General features: G+C 43.6%; 1 long non-coding RNA gene across 2 annotated transcripts in view; it reads left to right on the top strand.

The window, feature by feature from the left end:
* LOC118519476 (uncharacterized) overlaps positions 1-24,712 on the top strand; it is a 517,670-nt gene that overhangs the window by 92,249 nt on the left and 400,709 nt on the right. For both annotated transcript variants that reach the window (XR_013449842.1, XR_013449843.1), the window contains one exon: positions 9,423-9,492. This is a non-coding gene — a long non-coding RNA (uncharacterized LOC118519476). The remainder of the gene's footprint in view (positions 1-9,422; positions 9,493-24,712) is intronic.

Raw genomic sequence — 24,712 nt, 5'->3', positions numbered from 1 at the left:
CAAGATCCTGAAGAGTAGGTATGATTATACTGCTATTCTACAAAGAGAACCCAATATTACAGAGTTGCGAGAATTTATGTCCTAGATTTTAGAACATTAAATCACTGTTTTATACTGGAAACAGCTGAGGACAAGAGAAGCCATGAACTGGGACTCCCAGGCCAGGTCTCCTTTGTTCCTCGATGTTTCCCCTCACTTGCATTACAATCTCCATGGCCATCTCTAAGGAAACTCTTTGAACTGTCTGCAAATGTCTGTCACTACTACTGTTAGCATCAGCCCACCCTTATTTGAAGGTTGACTGTACAGTTTATATTTTCCAGGCCATTTTCATCTCTTCTCTCTGTGTTCTTTGGGCCTTTCCATCCTCATTAACAACTCTACCAGAAAGGAAATGTAAAGGGAAATAAAACTTAAGCTATTCAGTTTTGCTCCTTATTAGCAGCTCTTTTTAAAAGATTTGGTAGATGGGGAGGCTGACTTTTAGCTATAGTGGGGTTTTTTGATTATAGCCATGGATTTAAATTAGCTGGGTTACCTTTCTTGTGGTTACCATGGATAAATGAGAGTCGATTGTCTGAGCCCCATTGGGCCTGTGGCCACAGAGAGACCCCCTGTCAGCCTAGCCAGCAGCTCTGGGCCTTCTGGCTTGTTGCTGTCCCTGCTTTTCCCCCTTTACAGACCCTCCACTAGGGGCTCCTCATTCCACATTAGAGACCGAGGAACCTCTCTAAGGTCACTGTGCCCTTGGCCATGTTAGTTAGGACCACCACATCACACTTGTGTAAGGAGACCTGGATTTGTGCAAGGTGGTGGCCCTGGGCTGACCTGAATCAGAAAAACGCAAAGCTAGAAATCAGAACATGTCAGAAATTTCCTTTCATTCTGGTTATATTTTAAAACCTAGCTCCCTCTCTAGCTACACTGCATTCTCCTTGGAGAGTGCAAGCTTTCCTTTGCCAGAAGGTCCTTGGGGGTTTCCCTGCTGCTTGTTATCTGGACCTCATTCGGCTATGGCCTGGGAGGGTAGCCTGGCAGCCACACTCCTGTTAACCCTGCCAAGCAGACCGCCTTCTGTTTGTTTTTGATCTTGGGAGTGTCAGGAGAATACAGTCCCCAAACAATTGTGCTCTTTTGGTCTACTCCACTTCTTAATTCCTATGACCAGTTTATCATAGACCTTTGACACCTCCTCTTACCTTTTATCTCCTAAAGGCTGTTTCTGTGACCTGATTTCCAGAAGCCAAGTATGGGCCGAATTTTAATGGTGGATGTGATGTTGAACAGCTACTTGGGAACTGGGGATGGCACTTTACTGAATGGTCTCAGTTTCCCTATCTGCAGAAGCATGGGGCTGTTCTAAAAGACATTTGGTCCTTTTGGCACTAACTGTCTATGATTCTATAAATGCTGGTTTTAGGAAGTTCCACTTCAGATTCGTGGAACCAAAAAGCAATATATAGGCAGGAAATCAGGCAACTGGTATGTAGGCTAATATTTTCATTAATCATATGATTTGAAATTCTATATCTCTTTTTTTTTTCTCATAGAATCTTCTGTTAAAAGTCTTAGCAGTATTTTAAGAAGAAATGGGATACCATCGGTGGAAAGTCTTTGAGGGTTTCATGAAATAATAAGAAAGTTATTATAAATCTAAGCTATAATTATAAGTATTTTAAGATTTCTCTGATGTAACAAAGGAGTAATTTATTTGTTTTTAGAGTCTCCAGGAAATGCTTCCCCCAGAATTTGGGGATACTTTTTTTCATCCTGTATACTTAGAGTTATAAATAATTGTTTTTGTTTTTTTATTTTTTTTAAAGATTTTTTTTTTATTTATTTATTTGAGAGAGAGAGAATGAGAGAGAGCAAGCACATGAGAGGGGGGAGGGTCAGAGGGAGAAGCAGACTCCCTGCCGAGCAGGGAGCCCGATGCGGGACTCGATCCAGGGACTCCAGGATCATGACCTGAGCCGAAGGCAGTCGCTTAACCAACTGAGCCACCCAGGCGCCCTAAATAATTGTTTTTGTAGTTAAAAGTTTTTATAAGATGTTTGAAAATTTTTGGTAAAATTAAAATGATTTCTTTTTCATAAGTAAGGAGATCAAATGCAGGGAAAGTGATGTCCTAGAGGAGAAAATACACCAGGCCAGAGTCAGAGGTCCTGGGTTCACATCCCAGCTCTGTCATAATTAGACTCTAAGCCCCTTGAGGGCAGGGCTCTGTTTCCCTAGCTCCCAGAAGAGCACCTGGACTGAATCCCTGCTGCCTGCGGTGCTCATCAATATAACAAATATCTAATAATAAATAAAAGAAAGTATAATAAATAAAATAATAAAAATAAATAACTGGGTGATCTTGGGCACCTTGTTTAACTTCCCTGTGTCTTATTTCATTAACCCAGAATACTCAAGGCTGGGCTGTGGGTGAGACGCAAGACAAAAAGTGTCCCTGCTCTTCAGGAGTGGGTAGTGTAAGAAGAGATTACATCCCCCTCTTCACTGACCTCAGGCTGTCTGGAGAAGTAAATGGGATGGGACCATTGTTACTGTTCACCATTCATGGGGATGTGGAGAAGCTTCAGGCATGCCTGTTCCTGGCACTTGCAGGTTTCTGAGAAAATCCTCCATGGAGTGGGGGCACTTCCAGGGACTTCCTGTTTTCATCCCTGTTTATTTCTACATCACCACCAGGTAAAATTCATCCTGCTGAAAAGGCCTGAGCCTTCATTTCTTTGGAGATCCTCCGCAAACAACTACTTGTGACCAGGGTCCAAGACACCCGTAGGTACAGCAGTCCAGCTTATCTGCAGTTTCTCTTCTGTGGTTTCAGTTACCTGCCTTCAACTGAGGTCTAGAAGCAGATGATCCTCCCTCGCTGAATTGTCAGGTCAATAGCAGCCTACCTGTGTCACAAGGCCTGCGTTGTTCACGTCACTTCATCTCATCCTGTAGGTGTTTTATCATCTCACATCATCACTAGAAGAAGTGTAACTACAGTACAGAGATTTTGAGAGAGAGGGAGAGAGAGACCACATTCACATAACTTTTATTACAGTATGTTGCTCTAATTGTTCTTTTTTAGTGTTAGTTATTGTTAATCTCTTACCTGCCTAATTTATAAATTAAAATTTATTATAGGTATGTATATATAAGGAAAAACAGTATTTATAGGGTTTAGTACCATCTGTGCTTCTAGCATCCACTGGGGGTCTTGGAATGTGTCCCCCATGGATAAGGGGGGCTACCGTATGCAGAATATTTAAGAAGCTTCTGTGAACACAGTTGGCCTTAGTGGGGTACATAGCCCGGACGTTTCTGATTCACATGCCCATGTTCCCCCCAACCCTCCCTTCCCCTTCGAAGAAACTTGAGTTCTTTTATTTTATTCTGTCCCTGGCTCCCACTGGGATTTGGATCTGAATAACATGTTTAATAATTTCAGAAAGAAAGAATTTGGGATCAGGGAGAAGAGAGAGGCAAGTTGGTCATCAGAACTGGAGTTTTTGGGGTTGAGCCTTGGGGAAAAAAAAAAATGGTGCTGTGTTTTGGGAGGAAGGATGCGGCCAAAGGATGAAGGGAGGGAGCGGGGACTAGGAGGGAGGGCTGGGGCTGTGGATGAGGGCTGGGAGCCTCAGGGGCTCAGAGCCTCCTGGGCCTGGCTGCTCCAGCATGGAGTTCCCTGGAGGGAGGCCTTAAGCCAGTACCCTATGAGTTGGGGAAGGGGGTTGAAGATGCCCTGGTGAACAGTGAGATCCTTCAGGGGGATGAGGGAGGATCCTGTATGCTATAAATGGAACGCACAACTTTTCCTTTCAGGAGCATTTAAGTTACTCTGTGTCTCTAAGAACCATAAATGTACTGGAAAAAGGAGTTAACAAACAGGTCCCTCACTTCAATTCTGGGAGACAGCCATGCTATATAAGCTTAACAAATATATTTTAAACTCTGCTGGGTTTCTGATTACAAAAGTCATGCTTGTTCATTGTAGAAAATACAAAAAAAGCATCTAGAAGAAAATAAAAATCACCTAGAACTCCCCTTCTGAGAGATGACCACTGTTAACATTCCGGCATGGAGCTTTGCAGTCCACACACATGCTTCCAACAAACAGGATTATAACACCTATGCCATTTTGTAACTTGCTTTTTTACTTAACAATAAATTCTGAACATTTTTATATGTCTTTCAATATTTGCCTTCAACATAACTTTTAATGTATACCCTGCACTCTTAGCTGGTTCTTCATGGCTGTCGATGCCACTGAGAAGCTTGGGGGCAGATAGGGGTTCACCAGCTTTGCTCTTCTCTGTATGGAAGCTACCTCCCTCTGCTTTGTCCCACCTCAGGGCTTGATGAGCCCTATGTCCTTGTCAAGGCAAAAGCTTCTACCCTTGCTCTTGATCGCCTTCCCTTCAAGGTACTTGCTTGGCCTTGTCTCTACTGCGTAGTTTTTCCTGTCCATGCGCATAACCCTTAGTTCAGGCCCCTTGATTCCTCCCACTTAGTAGTAGATTGTCATAAGAGAATTCTTACTTATCTTCCCCCCTCCAGTGTCTTTCCTCCAACCTGTTTTATATATTATTGGCCTATTAATCATATTAAGTAACAGCCATGGTCTCTCACTCCTCTGCTCAAAAGCATTTAGTGTCTCCCCACTGCCTACCATGTCAAGCCCAGACACCCTAGGCTGGCAGGCAGGACCTCTCAGGTATGCCCTCATTTCTCGTATGAGAGAGGAAACTTCAACCCTTCTCTTTCTGTCTTCTCACCAAATCCAATTAGTCACAGTATCTCAGTATCTCCTGTTGATTTATCCTGCTCTTACGCCACTGATTGGCTCTCTTTCTGCCCACTTTCTTTGCTCCTGCTTTAGCTCACACCCTCCTGATTATTGAATTATGACAAAAGACTTGTCCCTGTTTTTTCTGCCCCTAGTCCCTCCCCCTCTACATTGCTCTTCATACTATACACAGAAGGCTTTTCTAAAGTGAAATACAACCATTGTACACTCCTTTAAAATGTTTAATGGCTTCCCATAGTATCTGGAAAAAGTCCTAATTTCTTAGCATAACCTAAAAGCTCTTCCCATGTCCCTTTATCACCTCTTGGATATTGGGCTTAAATCACACTAAGTGCCTCCAGTCCCTCTGTATCCCAGAGGTGCCCTCCAGTCTCGTACATGCTGCCCCACCCCTCTTTTGTCTTCCCTGTACCCCTCTCTGAGACTCTGTCCCTGCCCCTGGGTTAATGGCCAGCTTAAGTACTTCCACAGCGATGGAAGTATAGAATAAAGGCATCACTCACATCCTCAGCTCCAATCATATTGCCCCTTTATCCTAGCTCCAATCATATTTCCCTTTTACTTGTCTGTGGAGTAAGGAAACTTATGATTCTTGAGGGCATAGACGGTGTTTTATTTGTCTTAGTATTTTCCCAACACCCAGTACAGGGGATACAGCATGTTTATTCAATCATTTTTGGTGATTGAGTGAATGGATAAGCATCCTGATATTCTACAGTAATGTATCAAACAGTCAGACACTGAGAGAACGGGACGGCGGGCACTTACGGTCCCTCATTGGTGATACAGCCAAAAGGACAGTTGCATCTAACAGGCAACTCCCATGGTTGCCCTAAGTATATACTCTCTTTCTGGGCTTTTTAAGTTTCAGGTTTCTTTAGGTGCTTGGATATGCATGGTGGCTGGGGCACAGTGCTGTCAGCTGTCATCCCAGAGGGGAGATCCTATGCCTGGGAGCTTGAATGGAGTCATCACTAGCCTAGGGCCATTTTGATCTTTGCCCGTGATTTGATAGTTTTGTTCCTGGGACTTGATGAGCCTAGAGTCCTCCTACTCTGCCGCCATCTTCCCTCCAAAATCCACCCATGATTTGATAGTGACGATGACGGTGATGATGGAAAAAACACACACACAAGTGTGTATCAAGTCTAGGCTGAGGATGTGAGTGATGCCTTTATTCTATACTGGTCACAAGGCACTTCCCTTATCAGTAACAAGCTTGACATGTCTCCAGTCCAAATCACTAAACGTGATCACAGTTGCTTTCTAAGAATCCCCATGCTTTCATTCTTGGCTCATGCCAAGAACATTCAGGTCAGGTTGCTCTTCATTTTAAGACCCTCTAGCAGCTTCCAGCTGCATTTGGATCTGAGCTCTCTGTAATTACCTATGAGTTCTTGCCATGATCTGGATCCTGCCCTCCATTCTGGACATATCCCACTTCCCTTTCTTCCTTAATCACCCCATTCCCGCCATGCCAGCCTTCTTTCACCCTCTTCCTTTAGTTTCTGATCTCTTTCCCACTTGAGTATCTCCTCTCTGCCATTCCCTCTGCCTAGAATTCTCTCTGCTTTTTGCACAGCTGGTTTCTTCTCTCACTTCATGTCTCAGCATGGGATACCCTGACCAACCTCACTAGTGCGCCCTCCCCTGTGCTCTATCACTGTATGCTTTGCATTTTCTTCATGGTGTTTCTTACCAGCTGCAATTATGAATTTACCTTTTGGTTCATTGCTACTTTTCAAATCTAAGGTCTGGCACTTACTGGCTGAATAACCTTGGGCAACCAACTTTCATCCACATAACCTCATCTGAAAATGGAGATAGTTTTCTTGAGAGCTATTACTTGATGCCAGGTACTGTGCAAATGATTTAACATGGATTGATTTAGGCCTCCCAACAGAGGGGCACAGAGAGACTACCCAAATTGCCCAAGGGCACACAGCTTGTTAATGGTGTAGACATAATTTGAACCCATTCAGTTTGGCTTCCAAGCCCATGTTCTTTACTGCTTTGCCAGGGTAAGTGCAAATGTTCGTTGAATACATAAATGAGGAGCTTCCTCATCAGCTTTCCTGATTTTTCTTTGAAAGTGTTCTGCATGATAGCAGAAGTGCTTGTCAGCTTTTCAGATCCATCTAGAATGCCTAGATGCCCCCCACCTTGTCGCACTTACCCTACTTGGCAGGAAATGTGGCTTCTTTGGCCCCCTGAAGGGTGGAAACCAAGCTCCAGCCCCTGGGATGGCCCTGATGAGGTGGAGGCAGGGACCTCCTGCCTTTGTGCAGCGGGAACCAGTTTCAGACAAATACGCTGTGTGTGCTTCTGGCAGCGTCTGCTGCCTACAAACATCCAGCTGTGCGGAATTCACTCTGGGTGGATTCTTCTTCTCTTTTCCTTGACAAAAGGCAAGAACTATGTGGGGAGGAAAACCTTTACTCTGAAAAGAATTGCTAAGTGCAGGGCCGGCCTTACTGTTCCACGGAGCAATTCAGAGGCCTCAGGAGCCTGGCAGCTGGGGCAGGCGGCTTGGCTCAAGAGGACCCAGGATCTGGAGCCACTGCTCCTGCCATCAGCCCCTGACCTGGGGAGTGAGAGGTGCTGCAGAGAGACAGGCTTTGCCTTCCAGTTGCCGATGACAGATGTCATCACACACAGGTCCACATTTTTCATTTCCAGTACCTGCTTCTCCTTTTTTTTTTTTTTTTTAATGAACAGAGTATATTGAGGGCCTACAGGGATTCCTTTGAGCATCCCTCCTAGTTGATGAACCCCACCTTTGGGGCTTTGCCTGCAAGTACTGCCCTCCTCCTCTAGCCTTCATTCTACTAGCTGTATTACTGTGAACCAGGCTTGCAGCAAGGATCCCCTGAGTGAATGTGTCACCCTCAGTGGCTCTCAGATGACCCTGAGCCTGTCTCTCCTGCAGGGGAAGGGCGTTGCAAAGAGAGGAGGTGGTGGGAACAAAGGCATAAGATCAGGAAATTGTGTATGTGATTAGGAAATAGTGAGCTCGTGCACTTGACAGAAGATAGGATACTAGGGAGGGAATGTCTGGGTTATTCTCCATGCCCCTGATGTCTATCTATTCTTTGCCTTTCTCATCCCTGCTCTGTGCCCCAGGAAGCTGACTTCTGTGGTTCCATCACAGGGACTCCCTGTCCCTGCAGTCTCCCATTGGAATTGAACAATAAGAGGCACAGCAAGCCATCAGAGGATGGGGGAAGCAGAGGTGGGGATATTTATTCCCTTCCTTCTCGCCTTCCCCTCCCCCCACCTCCAAGCTGCCGAGGTTCCTGCAGAGCTACAATCCACTGTCTTCTCTTCTTCCTTCACCTGTGACTCTCCCAGGGATTGGGGAACACTGTTCTTAGCCTTCGCTCCTTCAGACCTAGCCACAGTGTGGCCTCCCATCAGGTGCTGGTTCCTGTGGGGTTCACCTTCCCTTGCTGGGTCCTTAAACCCTGCTCACAGCCCTACAGACACTCCCCTGAGTGGATTCTCTGGAGTTGAAGCCTGTAGTGTGTGTGCCATCGGTTTCCCTGACCGATACAGAGAGTAGTGGGAGACTAGGCCCGAAAGATTGGATTTAGCTAGATTTTGGAGAACATTGAGGGCTGTGCTCAAGATTTTAGATACATATTTTTTAATCGGGAAACCTGGAAATCATTCAGTGTTTCTGAACACAAGAGGACTCGAGCGGAGGTAGGTGGCAGCAGTCAGAATGAAGAGCCGGGGCTGCTCTGATGATGCTCTGATGATGGTGTGACGTGGAGAATGGACAGAAGTGGGTGGCCGACCCGATATGTGGATGTGGAGAAGGAGCCTTTGAGGCTGGGTCCATGTCCCCAGGACCAGGCTGACTGAGGGCATGGTGGTGCCACAAGCCGTCCTAGGGGAGGGAGGGGAGTGGCCGTTACCTTCGGTTTGAGATAAGTTGAAAATGCCTCCAACCTTCCTCTAAAAATTGTGGTCATGGTTATCCCCCATCGGAGGGGCTGTGGGGACATGAAGTGTTTCATCAGTCACCCCCAGGCCTGTTGTAGCGCAGACAATACCACACAGAGATGCTGCCCTGGGGTGGTAGGGGGCAATACAGTGGTCACCCAGTATAGTTTGGGTACTTTAGGGGGTTAACGCACAGTGCCCACCTGGGGGTAGCTGGACCGCAAGGAGATCTCAGATCATTTTTTGTAGTCATGGTTTTTATTTAGCAAGGAGTTGGGGGAGCAAAACACATCAAAAAAGGACACTGTGAAGGAATGAAGGCTACTTAGAGAAGAGAAGGCTGAGGGGAAAAGGAGGTTCATTCCATGCAGCAGCAGAGGGCAGCTCCATGAGCCGTGAGTGGAGGCAGCAGGGAGTAGGCTTCAACTTATAATAGAGCCAGCCGGCTAGCGCTTGATTCAGTCTGCCTATTGGTGGGATGAGCTTCTCACCGACTGATAAATGCCTGGTCCTGAATGGGATTAAGTTGAAGCTAAATGCTTGCTGGTCACTGACTGCAAAAAGACTTCCTGGGTTGTGCTGTAAACTGGGCTGAAGAAAGTCACATCATATTCTATTTCCTTCAGTTCCAGCCCAATGATTCTGTGATTTTCCTGTTGCTTCAACACAGGTGCAGAGGTGGGTTGATGGCCACAAGGCTAAAGCCAGCAGCTGTCCAGGTTCTTGGCCTTTCATTACAGGTATGTTCTAGAGGAAATTGATAGCACAAAGAACAAACAAAACGCTTTGTGGGTCAGAAGTGGAATAATCTTATTTGTTTCTATTCCTCTGCTATGGTCATCTTTGTCTCCTTTAAATAATACTCCATTTCCTGTCAGTTGAGATTAACAGCATGAGTTTGATTGGTCAACCATGTGCAGAATATGTAGAAGAGAGAACAAATGTGCTTTGATTCCCTAGTGGTTCTACCAGCTGGGGAGTTTCAAAGATTTCTTTTTAAATCTCAATTGAAGATGGGATAAAGGACGTGTGCTGTGATGAAAGCATGTCTGGAACATAGAAAGGTGGCAAATGAGGAATTTCTTGCTAAATGGGGGCAGAGAAGAATCTCTCTCTTTGGGGTGAAAGGTATTAAAAAGATACATGCTTATCTAGAACCACGGTATCTTTTTTTTTTTTTTAAAGATTTTATTGATTTATTTGACAGAGAGAGACACAGTGAGAGAGGGAACACAAGCAGGGGGAGCGGGAGAGGGAGCGGGAGAAGCAGGCTTCCTGCGGAGCAGGGAGCCCGATGCGGGGCCCGATCCCAGGACCCTGGGATCATGACCTGAGCCAAAGGCAGACGCTTAACGACTGAGCCACCCAGGCGCCCCTAGAACCACGGTATCTTGAAGGAATTCGGAGATTTTTCTACTTCGGTCTTCCATTTGATAAATCATACATAATATTTATAAGCTGACTTTAAGTTTGTAGACTCTTTTATGTGCATTATCTCATTTTATTTTGTGAGGCAGATGTGGTAATACTTTTCCCATTTACCAGACGAGCAAACTGAGACTCAGAGATGCCATATTTCCTGTCCAAGGTCATACAGATCATGAGGGGATGAGCTGGACTTTGAACTTTAATCTTAGAGTCTAACTATCATGTCATAATGAGAGATTAGATTGTAAACCAACACGTCTTGTGTATTTAACTTATGCCAGACACTGGGCTAAGCACTTTACATGGGTTACAACAATTCCCATTTTCCAGATATGGAAGCTGAGAGTGCTCCCTCTAGCTTCTGGATCTACCGAAGCATAGACTACAATTGACTCTCAAGGTTGTTACAGGCTTACCTTATCTTTGACACTAGGATGAAAAAAAAATGTCTGTCGCATTCAGCTAGGCGAGGATGTGCATGTCTATGCGAGCACAGGGTATGTGGGTGCCAAGAGCCCTCCCAGAGCTCCACACTGTATCCGTAACTGCCTACTGGCCATGTCCACTTGGTTATACTCCAGGAAACTGAAATGCTCTATCTCTTAAACTAAACTCCCTATCTCCTCCCCAGTACTGTCCCTCCTTTTGCATTCTCTATCTTGGCCCAACGCCATGACTCAGGCTCAACACATACAGGGGGTGTTGGTATTGAAGGCTTCTAGATTTGACTTCACCAAGACTGCTCATGGCCATTCCAGCCTTTCCATTCCCACTACTGTGCCTTAGGTCGGACCCTCATTACCTGGCTTTGGCAGTACCTGTCTAATGGAGCCTTTCCACTCTTCTTCCATTCCTACGGATTATCTCAAGTTATATTTCCCAGAAACATTGGTTTTATCTAATTATTCTCTTTCTCTAAAATCTTCATCCTCTTCCTGTTATAGTCATTCATTCCTCTGGTGCTAATTGAGCAACTGCTAAGTGCCAAGCATTTTTCTAGGTGCTGGGCATCCCAGAGTGAACATAGCAGTTACAGAGCCACTTAAAAAGTGCACACTCTTCAGCCAAACATTCAATGTCATCTACAATTTGGCTTAGCTCATTTTTCTGGCCTTTATGGTCTCTCTGCACATCTGCAGGTAAGAGCATACTGGGCACTCCTTTCTTCATGCCTAGTTGGATGGTTACCTGCACCCAGAGCTCTGCTCATCTGTCCAGATTTCCTGTGACCCAGCTCACCCACGTCTCTTCCCTGAATTCCTTGCAGATCTAGCCAGAACTAGTCTCACTGATACTGTTAGCACAATGTTTCCATATGTTATGGTTATTATCACCGCCTGCATGATTTCTACATGTGTCTGTCTCCTCCCTTACACTGAGGTCTTTGAGGAGGGGAATGTCTTTCCTGTGTTTGTATTCTCAGCCCTTTGTTCAGTCCCTGGCACACAGTAGGCACCTAATAAATATTAGCCACTTTGAAATATTATAGTTCTTGAAAGAACTCTCCCCACCCCGCCCATCATCTACCTCCCCCTTCTCAAAGATCCTTGACAGGCTGAGTTACACAAATAAATACATCTTGCACACTATTGTACAAGTTCTGGAAGGCACTTTTAACCTCTAGGTGGCAGTGTTACTGTGCTCAAAGGGAGGGAGTTGCTCGGCAGACCAGGAAACCGTATCAACCCCTTAGGGTACCTGTCTTCCTGTCTCCTCTTCCTCTCTCTGTCTTTCCATCCTCCCTTTGGCCTTCCCTTCCTCCTTTCTTCTCCCCCCGCCCCCCACCTCCTCCCACCTCTGTTTCTTTTCATCTATTAAATCTCTTCACAGATTTTTTTAAAAACACCAGAGCATAATTGTAAGCACTGAGGAAAACCTACAAGGCTGCCTGGAGACCCCTGCCTTTTCCCTCACACCCTTCATGTAGAATTGTAAATTTTAGTATTTCTAATAGATCCAATTTAAGTTTTGGAGGTGTGGGAGATTATGATCTTCAGAGAAGGGGAGATAGGAAGCAGTTGTTTTTAGAAGCAGCCTAGTAAATAATTCAAAATGGCCTCACATCACGTCTGGCTATCTACCTCCACTCCTGGACGCGTCCTGGGTGTCTGAGCTGAGCCGAGCACTTGGCTTCACTGGGCAGGTCTGCAAACTGACTTGTCAACCAGGTTTAGGGAGGGCACGAGAGGTTGTATCATCAGGCCATGTTTCCATTCAACTCACGAGGAGGAGGGTGGCTGAGTTTGCTGGGAGGTCAACTTCACTGAGGGTGGCGGGGCCCAGCAGGGTGGACGTGGCCAGCTCCAACAAAGGCAGGGGAATGCAGTCGGGTTTTGCTCTCTGGTAACAAATCTAAATCTCTACCTGCCTATTTTTCCAGAATGCCCACTGCTCTAACAATTCAGCATTTTAAAGGAAGATGGTGGAGGAGGGAATTGGTAATTTAAGCATGAAAAATGTCATTTTGCCTCAGAGCAAACTGCCTGTCTCTGCCCTGGCTCCTTTTCTGTGGTTTGGATTTAGGCATATCTGGAAGCTCATTTGCCCAATACTAATAGGAAGGCTCACTGTGCTCATTTGTTATGAGATGTAATGGGACTTCCCTTTCATTGTGGGAATAGCAGCCACCCAGCACCACTGGTTTCTATTTTTCTGTCACCAAGAGAAACTCTCTCTTGCTCTCTCTCTTTCTCTCTCTCTCTCTCTCACACACATCCCAAAGAACTCCTGGATTTCTACTCACACATTTCTCTTTGAGACAATTAAAATGCATTCATCTTCCTCCAAATCCCATACTTGTATTCTTTCCCTGCCTTGGGTTCAAGGTCATTTGGTTTGGAAGAAAGGTCCTTTCACTTGTATGTGGTTAATTAATCAGACCCGTTCCTCCTGCCAAATTTCTCAATATCTTTGCTTCCTAAAAAGGAGCTGTTTTCCTCTCCTTTCTCCTTTAAGTAGCATGTGTTTATGATCCTCACTTTTGGGGGTCATACATTTATCCTTCAGTTCTTGAATTCACTGTTGTTAATTATAATTTTTTCTTTTTCTTTTTTTTTTTTGAGATTTTATTTATTTATTTGTCAGAGAGAGAGGGAGAGAGAGAGAGAGCACAAGCAGGTGGAACAGCAGGGCAGAGGCAGAGGGAGAAGCAGTCTCCCTACTAAGCAAGAAGCTCGATGTGGGACTCGATCCCAGGACCCTGGGATCATGACCTGAGCTGAAGGCAGTTGCTTAACCAACTGAGCCACCCAGGCGTCCCCATTTTTTCTTTTTTGATTTAGACACAACTCTAAGAGGTTTAGAGCTTTACTTGACTTTTCTGTCTCCTTATATAAGTATGTTCCTTTGGAGAAATCTTTTTTTTTTTTCCTATATTGCCCCACATTCTTTCATCAGTGCCATCAATCTCTGCCACCTCTGGGTGTTTTGAGGCCCATGTGTGAGGTACCATGTTCTCCAGAAACTGGCAAGGGCCTTGAAGCTCTCACTGTTGGACTCCCGGCAGACTCTGCCAGTTGTCTGTTGGAGAGTAAACATCTCTCCTCTCTATGCTTTAAATATGGGGGAGAATGAATAGAAGCATCTGTCAGATGGATCTGGAATATGGTCAAAGTTTTTATAGTTCCCTAAAGCTCCTTGAACCAAATATTATCTTTCTTTTCTTTTTCTTGCCTTCTCCAATGGTTTCTCAATGAGGCTCAAACTGCCTTATGCCTGGGCCATGGCTGGCACCCCGTGTGACTCGTTGCTGAGGTTCTCTTGCTGTCGTAGGGATCCTTGCAATTGGACTGGTGCTCCAGAGCCTCAAAAAACATAAGGAAACTCCCCACCTGCTTCTGTGAGGTATGCACAGCTTGCCTGCTGTGCCTCTCTGATAAAGGCTTTTCTAACAATTTTTTAAAAATTGGCTATGATGGGGGTGCCTGGGTGGCTTAGTCGGTTAAGCGTCTGCCTTCGGCTCAGGTCATGATCCCACGGTCCTGGGTCGAGTCCTGCATCAGGCTCCCTGCTCAGCAGGGAATCCGCTTCTCCTTCTACCTCTCCCCCCTGCTTGTGATCTCTCACTCTCTCTCTCCAAAATAAAAAAAAAATTGGCTATCATAGAAAATGAGGCTGTTCAGGAGAAGTCATGGCCCAAAAGGTCCCCAACATGTGGCTGAGCAAGAGGAATCAGACTGGCTCAGTAGTTGAGAGTATGGGTTTCCAAGTTGGTCTGTGTGGCATTAGGAAAGTTACTTAGCCTCTCTAGGTCTTTTATGTAAAATAGGGATAGTCATTGCACCTCAAAAAGTTATTCTGAGGATCACATGAGATAACTCAGACAAAGTTCTTAACCCTGTGCCTGAACCACGCCAAGTGCTCAGTGAATGTCATCTGTAATCTACAATTAAAATGATGAATTGTAAGGCTGGAAGGTACCTTAGCAATCTTCTACCCACTCCTTCCTCTTAAAGCTGAGCATGAGGCACTCAGGAGCGGTCCACAGTCACTCAGCCAGTGGATGAGAGCAGCTTCTGTTAGAAGGCAGGTCTCCTGACTCCTCGCCCAGCATGCTTTCTCCCTCAGTTGCAGATCCTAGACCTCCCATCCTGTTCCGATGATGGTAGCAGGTGGTGACATACTAGTTATGATTACATAGTCATTCACTCAATAAGTATGTATTGAGCGATGCAGTGACAAGAACACACAGATCCTGTACGGAGCAATCCTGCTGCATTTTGGGGGAAATAAAATATGCATCAGTAACTAAAATTCAGAGCACTGTAAGTACTCATTAAATAAGGATTTAAAAAAGTGCCAAGGAGGGCAGAGAAAAGAGGCCCCATAAAGCTGAACGGTAAGGTAACAGTGAACACGTATTGGGCTCCTGTTATGTGCTAGGTGCAAGGGGGCCTACACAATGTAAGAGCAGGAACGGTCTCTTATGTACCTTTGCATACCCAGCACCTGGCATAGTGCAAGCATGTGGTAGGTGGGCAACAGATATTTATAGGGGGAATGAGTGACCCGGGGTTCTAGCTTCTATCATTAGTCTAGAGGTCGTCATGAGGACTAGCTGGCAACACCACTCTCTCTGCTTCTCCTTCCTCTGCTGCTTGTTGCTTTCTTGTTCTCTGCCTGGGGGTGCCTACAGCAGGACGGCGGCCCTCAGAAGTTAGCCCTGCGGTGGGCTCCATAATTGCTCTGCCTTAGGGAGGACTCTGCTCCTAAGTATCTGACTTCTCCCCAGGGGCCATTCCCTCCTTTCCACCAAAGCCCTTGTGTCCTGCACCCCACGCCCACAGCTCTCAGCACTCTGCTAATCTGATCAATGATTCCATTTTGTCATGTTATTGCCCAGCTTGGATGCTCTGTTAAGAAGCAAGCTGAGAGGTATGATCTGATTTCTAGTGGGTTCTGCTACTTTGGCTGGAGGATTGAGAGGAACTGTGTGGGTAGATTTATTTCTCAAATAACCTTCCCCAGAAATCTGTGTTGGCTGTCTTTGTGGAGCAAATGGGTATCGTCAGTGTTATTGATCTGACCTCTTCCCTCTCCTGGTGGGCAGTGTCTAGGCCCTCACTGCTCTGTTCTCTTGGGTGCAGTGAGACAATTTAGAGCCATTTCTAGGAAACCCACTCTTCCCTTTGGCATTTTGGAGAAAGAAAAACATTTTTTTTAATTGAAGTATAATCAACATACAGTATTACATTAATTTCATGTGTACAACATGGAAAAAGATTTTTTGACATGAACACAAAATAACGGTGTTGCAATGCCCCAGACACAACTCTGGTTGTGTGGTACACTGGAGTCCATGGAAAATAATTTGGTGGAATAATGTGGGCTTTTATTTCTAATGGAGGTTCCTTGTCTGCTGGGAATCCAACTAACTGGTTGGGCTTTTCAGTGATTTGTGGGTGGTATAGGAAGGGGAACATTCTGATTTTTCTTTCATTCTGCAATGAGAGAGGAACGCAGGCTCAGAGAATTTTCTTTCCACTCTAATACTTAGGTTACTGCTGTCAGGGACACTGTGTGTTCCTCACGTGGGAGGTTTGGGGAAGCAGAAAGTGCTCAGAAGTGTCGGGCTTGGGTAGCATAATCAATTTTAAAAAGAATAACCTTTATATTGTTTTGGGTTTTTATTATGAAATTATACATGTTTATTAGAGAAAAAAACACTCAGCATTCAGGTTAAACAAAATCAAGAAAGAATTATTAAAACACCGCAGCAAGGCTAACAGCTTACAGATGTTTAGCTTTCCAGACTTAGCATGGCCACCTTCCAGGGTCAGAGGACAGAAGTGGCATAACTCCTTCTCCACAATCGATTAAAAATAACCAGGGCTGGGGTGCCTGGCTGGCGCAGTCAAAAGAGCATGCAACTCTTGATCTCAGGGTTGTGAGTTCGAGCCCCACGTTGGATGTAGAGATATCCTTAAAAATAAAATCTTAAAAAAAAAAAACCAGGGCTGCTTTATGTGAACTGAAGTTGATAATGAAAATATCTTATATTTGTATACCTTATTATATTTATAAAACATTTAAGTATATCATCTTATTTAATCTTTAATGACCTTCTAATTTAGGTTGTGAATACTCATTTGTAATAAAACAAAATCTAAAACTGAGATTCAGAAAGGTATAGTGACTTCCTCCAATTAAATAACAAGTAAGTGGCAGAGCTGGGACTTGAACTGAGGTCTTTTGATTTCTGAACGAAAGTGTAATTTACTAAGTTCCAGCCACCTTATCATTTTATGGGGGCCCTGTGTATCAATCAGTGATTGATCAGTTGCAATAATGCTGTGTAATAAACCACCTCAAAATTCAGTAGCTCAAAACAAGTATTCATGCTATCACTTATCGGTCCAAGATTGACTGAAGTTAGCTAATCTAGCCAGGCCTCACCTGGCTGGCCCTGCTTCAGGCTTCAGGTCGGCTGGATCTGGCTTAAGCCTATGTCTTGGGTTTACATCTGTTTCATGTGTATTTATTCTGAAGACCAGATAGAAGAGGATGCTCTTCTCATGACAGATCACTGGAATACAAGATCTATGATGAACCATATAAGCACATAGGGAAAGTCCCTAGTCTCCCACACCTGGTCATGTTCCATTGGCTGGAGGAAGTCACATGGCCACACCCATGCAATGAGGAAGGATATACTACCCAATAGGAGGGGAAGGGGAGTGAATAATAATATAAGCCATCACAATCTGGTTTTTTTATTCATTGTTTTGTGCATGCAAAATATATTTACGCGCATCTCAATACCCTTAAATGTCATCCAGTCAATATCAGGCTTGATGTCTAAGATCTTGAAATTATACCAAATCCTGATATGGCTTCTACTGACTGACTTCTATTTACAACATAAAGAGACAAATTATTTGCTTTTCAACCACCCAATATACAATATTGACATGGACAGAATAACTGAAATAAATATTCCTAATTGCAAAAGGGAAGAGGGGCTCCTGGGTGGCTCAGTCAGTTAAGCATCTAACTCTTGGTTTTGGCTCAGATCATGATCCTAAACTGGGTGTGGGATCCAGTCCTGCATTGGGCTCCCCACTGAGGGTGGAGTCTGCTTGGGATTCTCTCCTTCACCCTCTTCCCCTCCCCCTGCTCTCTCTCTCTAATAAAATGAATAAATAAAATCTAAAAAAAAAAAAAAGGAAGAATGGTAGTAGATTGCAGTCACTGACCCCAGCCATTCTGAAATCCTGCTCTGTATAGTCTAACCAGATTTCCTTATTGTGTAGGTATAGAGTCTTCTTTCACTAGGCCAGGCAACTGATCAGGGCTGGATAGTAAATATTTTAGGCTTTGCAGACCATGTTATCTGTTGTAACATCTCAATTCTGTGTTATGACAAAAGCATCAGTAGACAATATATAAATGTACAGGTGGGGTTGTGTTCCAATAAAACTTTATTTAAACTGGGTGACATAGGGTTTAGTCTGTGGGCCATGCTTCACTGACCCTTGGACTAGGCTCTAGTTCTTCTCCCTGGGTGTGGCTCACTGGTCCATTGTTCTTCATGGCTTTGTCTCCAATGTTTTCTAACACCATGCATGGACACTTCTGAAGAGAACTTTAAAGAATAAGCCTTTCTTTCTGGACCAGCAACGTTTTCAGCCTACTTTCTGCTTATAGAAATCTGGGAGCCAGAGATCTTTTTACATCTGAGACAGTTATAGTCTCAGGTTGATGGCATTTTACCAGTACAGGTATCTCAAAAATTTTGTGAGTTTCCTGCACTTGATTTTAGTCAACTCCATGTTTGTTACATCTATGATTCATTTTGAGACAAATCTCTCTCTTAAGACTTAATTTCGGCTACCTTGGGTTTATTAGGCCTCTGTGGGATCGTGCCTTTTATATTTCTGGGAGCACTTTGTCCAGGTGAAAAGTACTGATAGGCACCACTTCAGTCCTTTCAAAAGAAGTTGTAACAAAGCATGTGACAATCACATTCGTGATTTAGTCTTTGTCCTGAGGCTGATAAGATGGTAAGATAAAGATAGTTTAACTTTTCAAACCTGCAAGTCTTAGAATTTCTGGGCTTTCTACATTTTCTCTCAGTATTGCTCGAATACTGGTCAGTTTCCTTTACAAATTCAACTTTGTCTTGCAATCCCTTATCCAGCTGGTAACAATCAAATTGCACTATCAACATTCTGCCTCGACACTTTCTTGTCCAGTACTTCAGGTTCATTAGGCAGATTTCTGTCCTCCATGTTATCACAGATGAGTTTGGCCAAGTGCTTCATCACTAAATAACATGGATGGCATGTTTCCAGCTTTCTATAACACTTTCCTCATCATCTGCTGCCTAATCACCAAACCACAGTCTCATATTTTAGGTTCTCATTATGACAGTACTCTGCTTCTGATACCAGTTTCTCTGTTGGCCAGCTATTCCCCAGAACTCATGCCTTACAATCATAAGCACTTAATCTCACCTTTGCAGGTCTGCTGTTGGATTGTCATTCAGCCTATCTAGGCTGAGTTCAGCAAGGGGACTTGTTTTAGGTTGCTTGTGATTGGGTTTGGCTCCAGGCTGTTCTGGGCTCAGATCTTTTCCATAGGAGTTTGCTTTCAATTCAGGATTACACCGGGCATAAGCTCCTTTTACAACATATCAGTGGAGCACTCTAAGTTGAACCATACAACACATTTAAAGCTTGTGCTCGCATCATATCTACTAACTTTCCAGTGGACAGAGCAAATTATGTGCCAAGCCTAACATCAGTGGAGCAGGGAAGTATACTCTGTCCTCAATGGGAAGGGGAAGGAAGTGAGTTTTTTTGCTGAATAATAATCAAATGATCATACTAGGATTCCCTTTCAAGATGCTGATGTCAAAAAGACAAGGAAAAGACATTAATCCAATTCCTTACTCAAGGCATCTGGTTTTTCAGTTTATTCCTCATCACAACTTTGCGACCAAGTTGTAGCCAATGAGATACAAGTGATGTGTGCCACTTCAGGACTGTATCCTTAAAATAAATGGGCATGCTCTCCCACTGCTCCTTCCACCTGCTGCTGGCTGGAACATGACAGGGGAAGTCAAGGAGCCACTTGGATCCCCAAAATGGAAGCCACGTGTTGGTGATGGTAGGCTGCCTTCCTAGTCCTGGATTGTTATGTGGAAGAGAAACTTTGATCTTGTTTAAATCGTGTTTTTTCTATCTTTGTTACAGCAGCTTAGAAGTTACATAATACTTCTTCTAGATTGTTACACAATAGGGGAAAAACTATCATGTTTAAAACCACCACCCTTTGGGTGCCTTTGTTAAAGGAACTTTGTTCCTTCACAGAGATTATACTGCTACTATGGGTGGTTATTGAAGGGATTAAGTGAGATAGTATGAAAAAAAGAAGGAACCTAGGAGACTTTCCGAATAAATGGCACTTGTAATAATAATAATAACGTACTATATTAATAACATGATTGGTATAAAACAAACATATAATATAATGTATAACAATCCATTAATTCAATTAATATGATATAATATGATAATAATTATTATAATTACTACTGATCAAGTACTGGCCATATTTAGTGCAGATTAGCTAGCTCTATTGAACTGTCAATCTTAGTCCCCGGGGAGCTCCTCTTTCTTCTGCCTCCACCCCCCACAGTGTAGTGTTAGTAGTAGCTCTGTCATCTCCTTCAGTTGTGGCCCACTCAGATTTCAACTAGTATGTTCATAAATAGTCCTGAGAAGAGTGAAGAGTTAGAGATATTTGAGTGGAAGATCTCAGGCCTTGAGTGAGATGTATTGAGTGTGGTTGGGGTATTTAATTGGTTTCCAAATAAAGGAGAAGTGTTATGTGTTCTGTCCTGTTGGCACCACATTTTCTGGACTTTTAAAATATAGCTCAATCCCTGCCAGACCCCTCTCAAATGCAAGTAGGTGGTTCAAGGAAAATTCATCACCATTTCTGGAAAAACAGCCTTACATTTCATAGCCTATGGACAGAAGATCAATAATGTTCTCTGTGCAGAGGAAGAATAGTATATTTTCATTATATATTCAGGGTTTATAGGGAGATGTCATGAGACTGGCAAAAAGAGTGGCCCTTAGTGTCTCAAAGAAGAACCGTTCTTCATTCCTGCAGTGAGCACTTACTGAGCATTCTCATGAGTCAGGTGCTTCCCTGGGGATACAGAAATGAACAGGACGTGTTCTCTACCTACAAAGAGCTCACTATTGAGCAGTTGCAAGAAGGCAGTATATGTAATGCTTAAGAGAATGGACTATGGAGTCAGTCTAATTGGCTTCAAACCCTGGCTTTGATGCTTAGTGGCCTTATGAAGTTGGGCAATTTATTTTACAGATTTGTGCCTCTGTTGCTTCTTCTGTCATATGGAGATAATAAGGGTTAATGTACTTCATTATTAAATAAGTTCATATAGCTAAAGCACTTAGAACACTGCCTGGCATATAGTAAGTACCTCTTATGTGTTGGCCACTATTATCCACTGGACTGTAGGCTCTGTGAGGTCAGAGTATCTTGTCTGCTTTGCCCAATGCTGTATCTTTGGGAGCTAGACCTAGGACTTGGAACCAGGAAGCATTCAATAAATATTTGACTGAACTTGTAAATATTCAATAAATATTTGTTGAATGAATAGATGATTGGCATAAGCTTTTTGTTCCTTGCAGACCCTCTGCCCTCCAAAGAAAGGGTAATATTTACTGAGCACTTACTATCCTCCAGACTCAATGTTAATTGATCATTCAGTCCTCCACAAACTTTATGAGTTTGCTAACGTCATCACATTTTATAGATGGGGAAACTGAGGCTCAGAGGGATAAAGTAGCTGGCGGGAAATCACACAGATGCTAATTGACGGGGTCAGGATTTGAACACAGTGTGTTTTTTCAGGTGCTTGTGCCATTGAACTACTGCCCTGTCCCTACCCCCTGGTGTCCCTGTAGATGGCCCAGCTGATGGTTCCATCATCACGCTCACATGCACCAACTGTGTTTCCTTGCGCAGGTGCCATCTGCAGCATGAAAGGGAGCTGGGCATTATGGGAAAGAGAACACACAGAAACCTGCATTTGGCATCTTGGCTGCTGTTTAGTCTTCACGTGGTTTATCAGCTCAGAACCAGAGAACAAGCTTTGGCTCTTGAGTGCTGGATGGCTCATTGACTAGGCTGCTCTTGTCTTCCTTCATGTTCAGGAAACAGAAGATGCAGTTGAACTTTGAGCTAATGGGTTTGTTCCATTCGTTATTTACCCAACACAGCATTTTATCATGGAAGCTCCTAAGTGTTTGACAAAGAAGAAAGCATCTCATTAGTGCCTGGGAGGTTATGAGGTAGGCAGATGGTTACTCTTTTCTTCTTTTCTTGGACAGAAGCACAAATGACTCAGAGAATGTGGCAGCAGTGTAAATTCTGGGGGCTCAGCAAGCCAGTGGGATAATCCCTTTCCCTGTTTCCTTTCTTACTCTTTGTTAATTGTAAAATAAAACCCTTTCTCCCCTTCTGCTGTTATGCAGGCACGGTCAAGTTGGTATTTATATGAAGCACAGTCCTAAAAGGACAAGAGTTCCTAGATGTACTTTGATATACATTCTTGACTTAGCAGCTGCCCTCAGCCCTATGTGTGTTGGCAGAGTGGATGGGATGCGATGGTGTCTAAAGGTGACCTGGCACCTTTAATCCTTGGCCAGTGGACCTGGCCAATGATGTATACGTAATAAGATGACATATAGTGTCAGAAAATTCTACTTAATTAAATCTAGGCCTTCCATCTCCAGGAACCAATGGCTGAAAGAACCATGACCTGATTAGTTAATAATATCCCTCCTGTTGAATGGGAAATAAGAATAATCACAATAATAGTAACCACTATGGTAATAAGAGATAATATTTACTGAACGCTTCTGTATACCTGCATAGAGCTAAGTGCTTTGCATGCATTATCTAATTTAGTCATCAAAACAATCTTATGAGGTTTTCATGTAACAAAAATTAAACACCTGCTATATGCTCTTTAGTGTTTTAGGCATTTGGGATAGATCAGTGAACAAAACAGCAGGAGAGAATAAGCAATAGACATAGCAAATGAGTTATATGGTTTGTTAGAAGGTGGTAAGTGCTATGCAAAAAAAAAAAAAAAAAATAGAGCAGAGAAAGTGGTATTGGCATTAGCAGAGGGACAGTTTTCAATTTTAAATAGAATGGTCATGTTGGATCAAAGACTTGACAGAAGTGAAAGAGTGAGCAGTACAGAGAGCTGGAGGGGAGGGCACCACTAGGACAGGCCAGAGATGAGAGCCTACTGGGTGCTTTCAAGGAATGAGGGTGGGTGAGTGGGTGGAGGGTAGAGCACTAGGAAGTGAGTTGGGGAGGGGAGTAGGAGCTGGATTGGGAGAGGTGATGGAGGGCACAGATAGGGTGGGAATGCAGTGAGGAGCCATTGGATACTGTGAGCAAAAGAATGCTATGATCTCACTTACTCTGGCTGCTGGGGTAGATTATTAGTTTATCATTCCTGTTTTATAGCTGAGGAAACTGGGAGGTAGATGGGCTTGGTAACCTGTCCAGGGTGACAGAGCTTGTAAGTGGAAGGAAGAACAGGACAGACTCCCAGGTCTGCCTGACTTCAAATCCCATGGCTTTAATGACTAGACTATCTTATCTGTATAATACGATCAAAACCACCCTTTCTTGCAAACAGATAATTTTCTTTTAATCCTCATGTCTTCTCTCTGCTATACCTTCTCCCTCCTCTCCTTGCCCAGCCATGCTGGGCTATGGTAAGTTTTGGCTCAATCTTGTAAAAGGCTTTAATCTCTTGCTATTAATGTATCCCCTCACCTGTTTTTTTTAATTAAAAAAATTTTTTTATTACTGCCGTTGGCATACAACATTATATTAGTTTCAGGTGTATGGCATAGTGATTTGACAATTCTATACATTACTCAGTTGTCACCATGGTAAGTGTAGTTACCATTACCTGGTTTCTTAATTTGCCGATTCATCTGATACTAAGAATTCCGTGAGATTCCATTATTTTCTTTTGTTACCTCACTAAGGGAGTGGTGAGCATGTGCCCACTTTGGGACTAGAAGAATTATTCCAGGCATTGGACACTCTTAACGTCCTCTTCAGTGGCCCGGGGAGTTGATGGTAGAGGGATCATAACCACTCAGTGGGAAATTGGGGCTCTATTTCATTCCTTTTCCTGGAACTAGCACTTCTGTCTCAGTAGGGGCCCCTTTAATGAATCAATTAAGGAGGGTATTATTATTGGAAGCCATTTTCAGCCCAATTAAGACCTTGCGACATGTCAGTTGGGATAATAAAAGTGAGTTAAGTCTCAATTTTTCTTTATTAGGGTGTTTATTAGAAGATTGAAATGTTCATTAGGTGGAGTAAAGTGATACAGTCATCTTTCGCTCATCAGAAGCACAATGGGACCTGTGTTGCACTCAGGGTTAGTGTGGCAGCCTCCTTTTGACACAGAGTTGAGTTCTAACTCTGCTTCTGCTGCAGGTAAAAATAAATGTGTGAGCTTCACACTCAGTGTAGAATTTTCTTTTGCTTCACATGATCATGGAAAAGCTGACTATGTCTGTATGCTTAGGAGTAAGAGAGTGGGTCAATATTTGGAATATCGATGAGCCAAACATGAGGTTTGGGAGGGTGGAAGCTCATGCCAGCCCCTGAGATTAGCTCAGAGACTAAAATCACAGATTTTGTAAACTTTATAATTTTTGGCTCTAAAATTTTTCAATTATAGAGAAAAATATAAGGAGTAAATTGTTAACACTCATGTATCCTCCCAGCCTTATTAAATTTTAACATTTCTCCTATACTTGCTTCCATTTTTTGCTTAACATTAGATATAGTTGAAGCCTCTTATGTAATCCTCCCTATCCCCACTACCTGCCCCCACCTCATTCCCAAGAGTTAACTACTCTCCTGAATTTGGTACTATTGCTGCCCTTTTTATACCATCATTCTACAGACGGTAAGTGTGCATTTATAACAGTACAAAGTATTGCTTGC

This window comes from Halichoerus grypus, chromosome 7, assembly GCF_964656455.1.
Source record: "Halichoerus grypus chromosome 7, mHalGry1.hap1.1, whole genome shotgun sequence".
In the NCBI taxonomy this organism is placed as follows: Eukaryota; Metazoa; Chordata; class Mammalia; order Carnivora; family Phocidae; genus Halichoerus; species Halichoerus grypus.
This window is presented reverse-complemented; position numbering and strand designations above follow the sequence as displayed.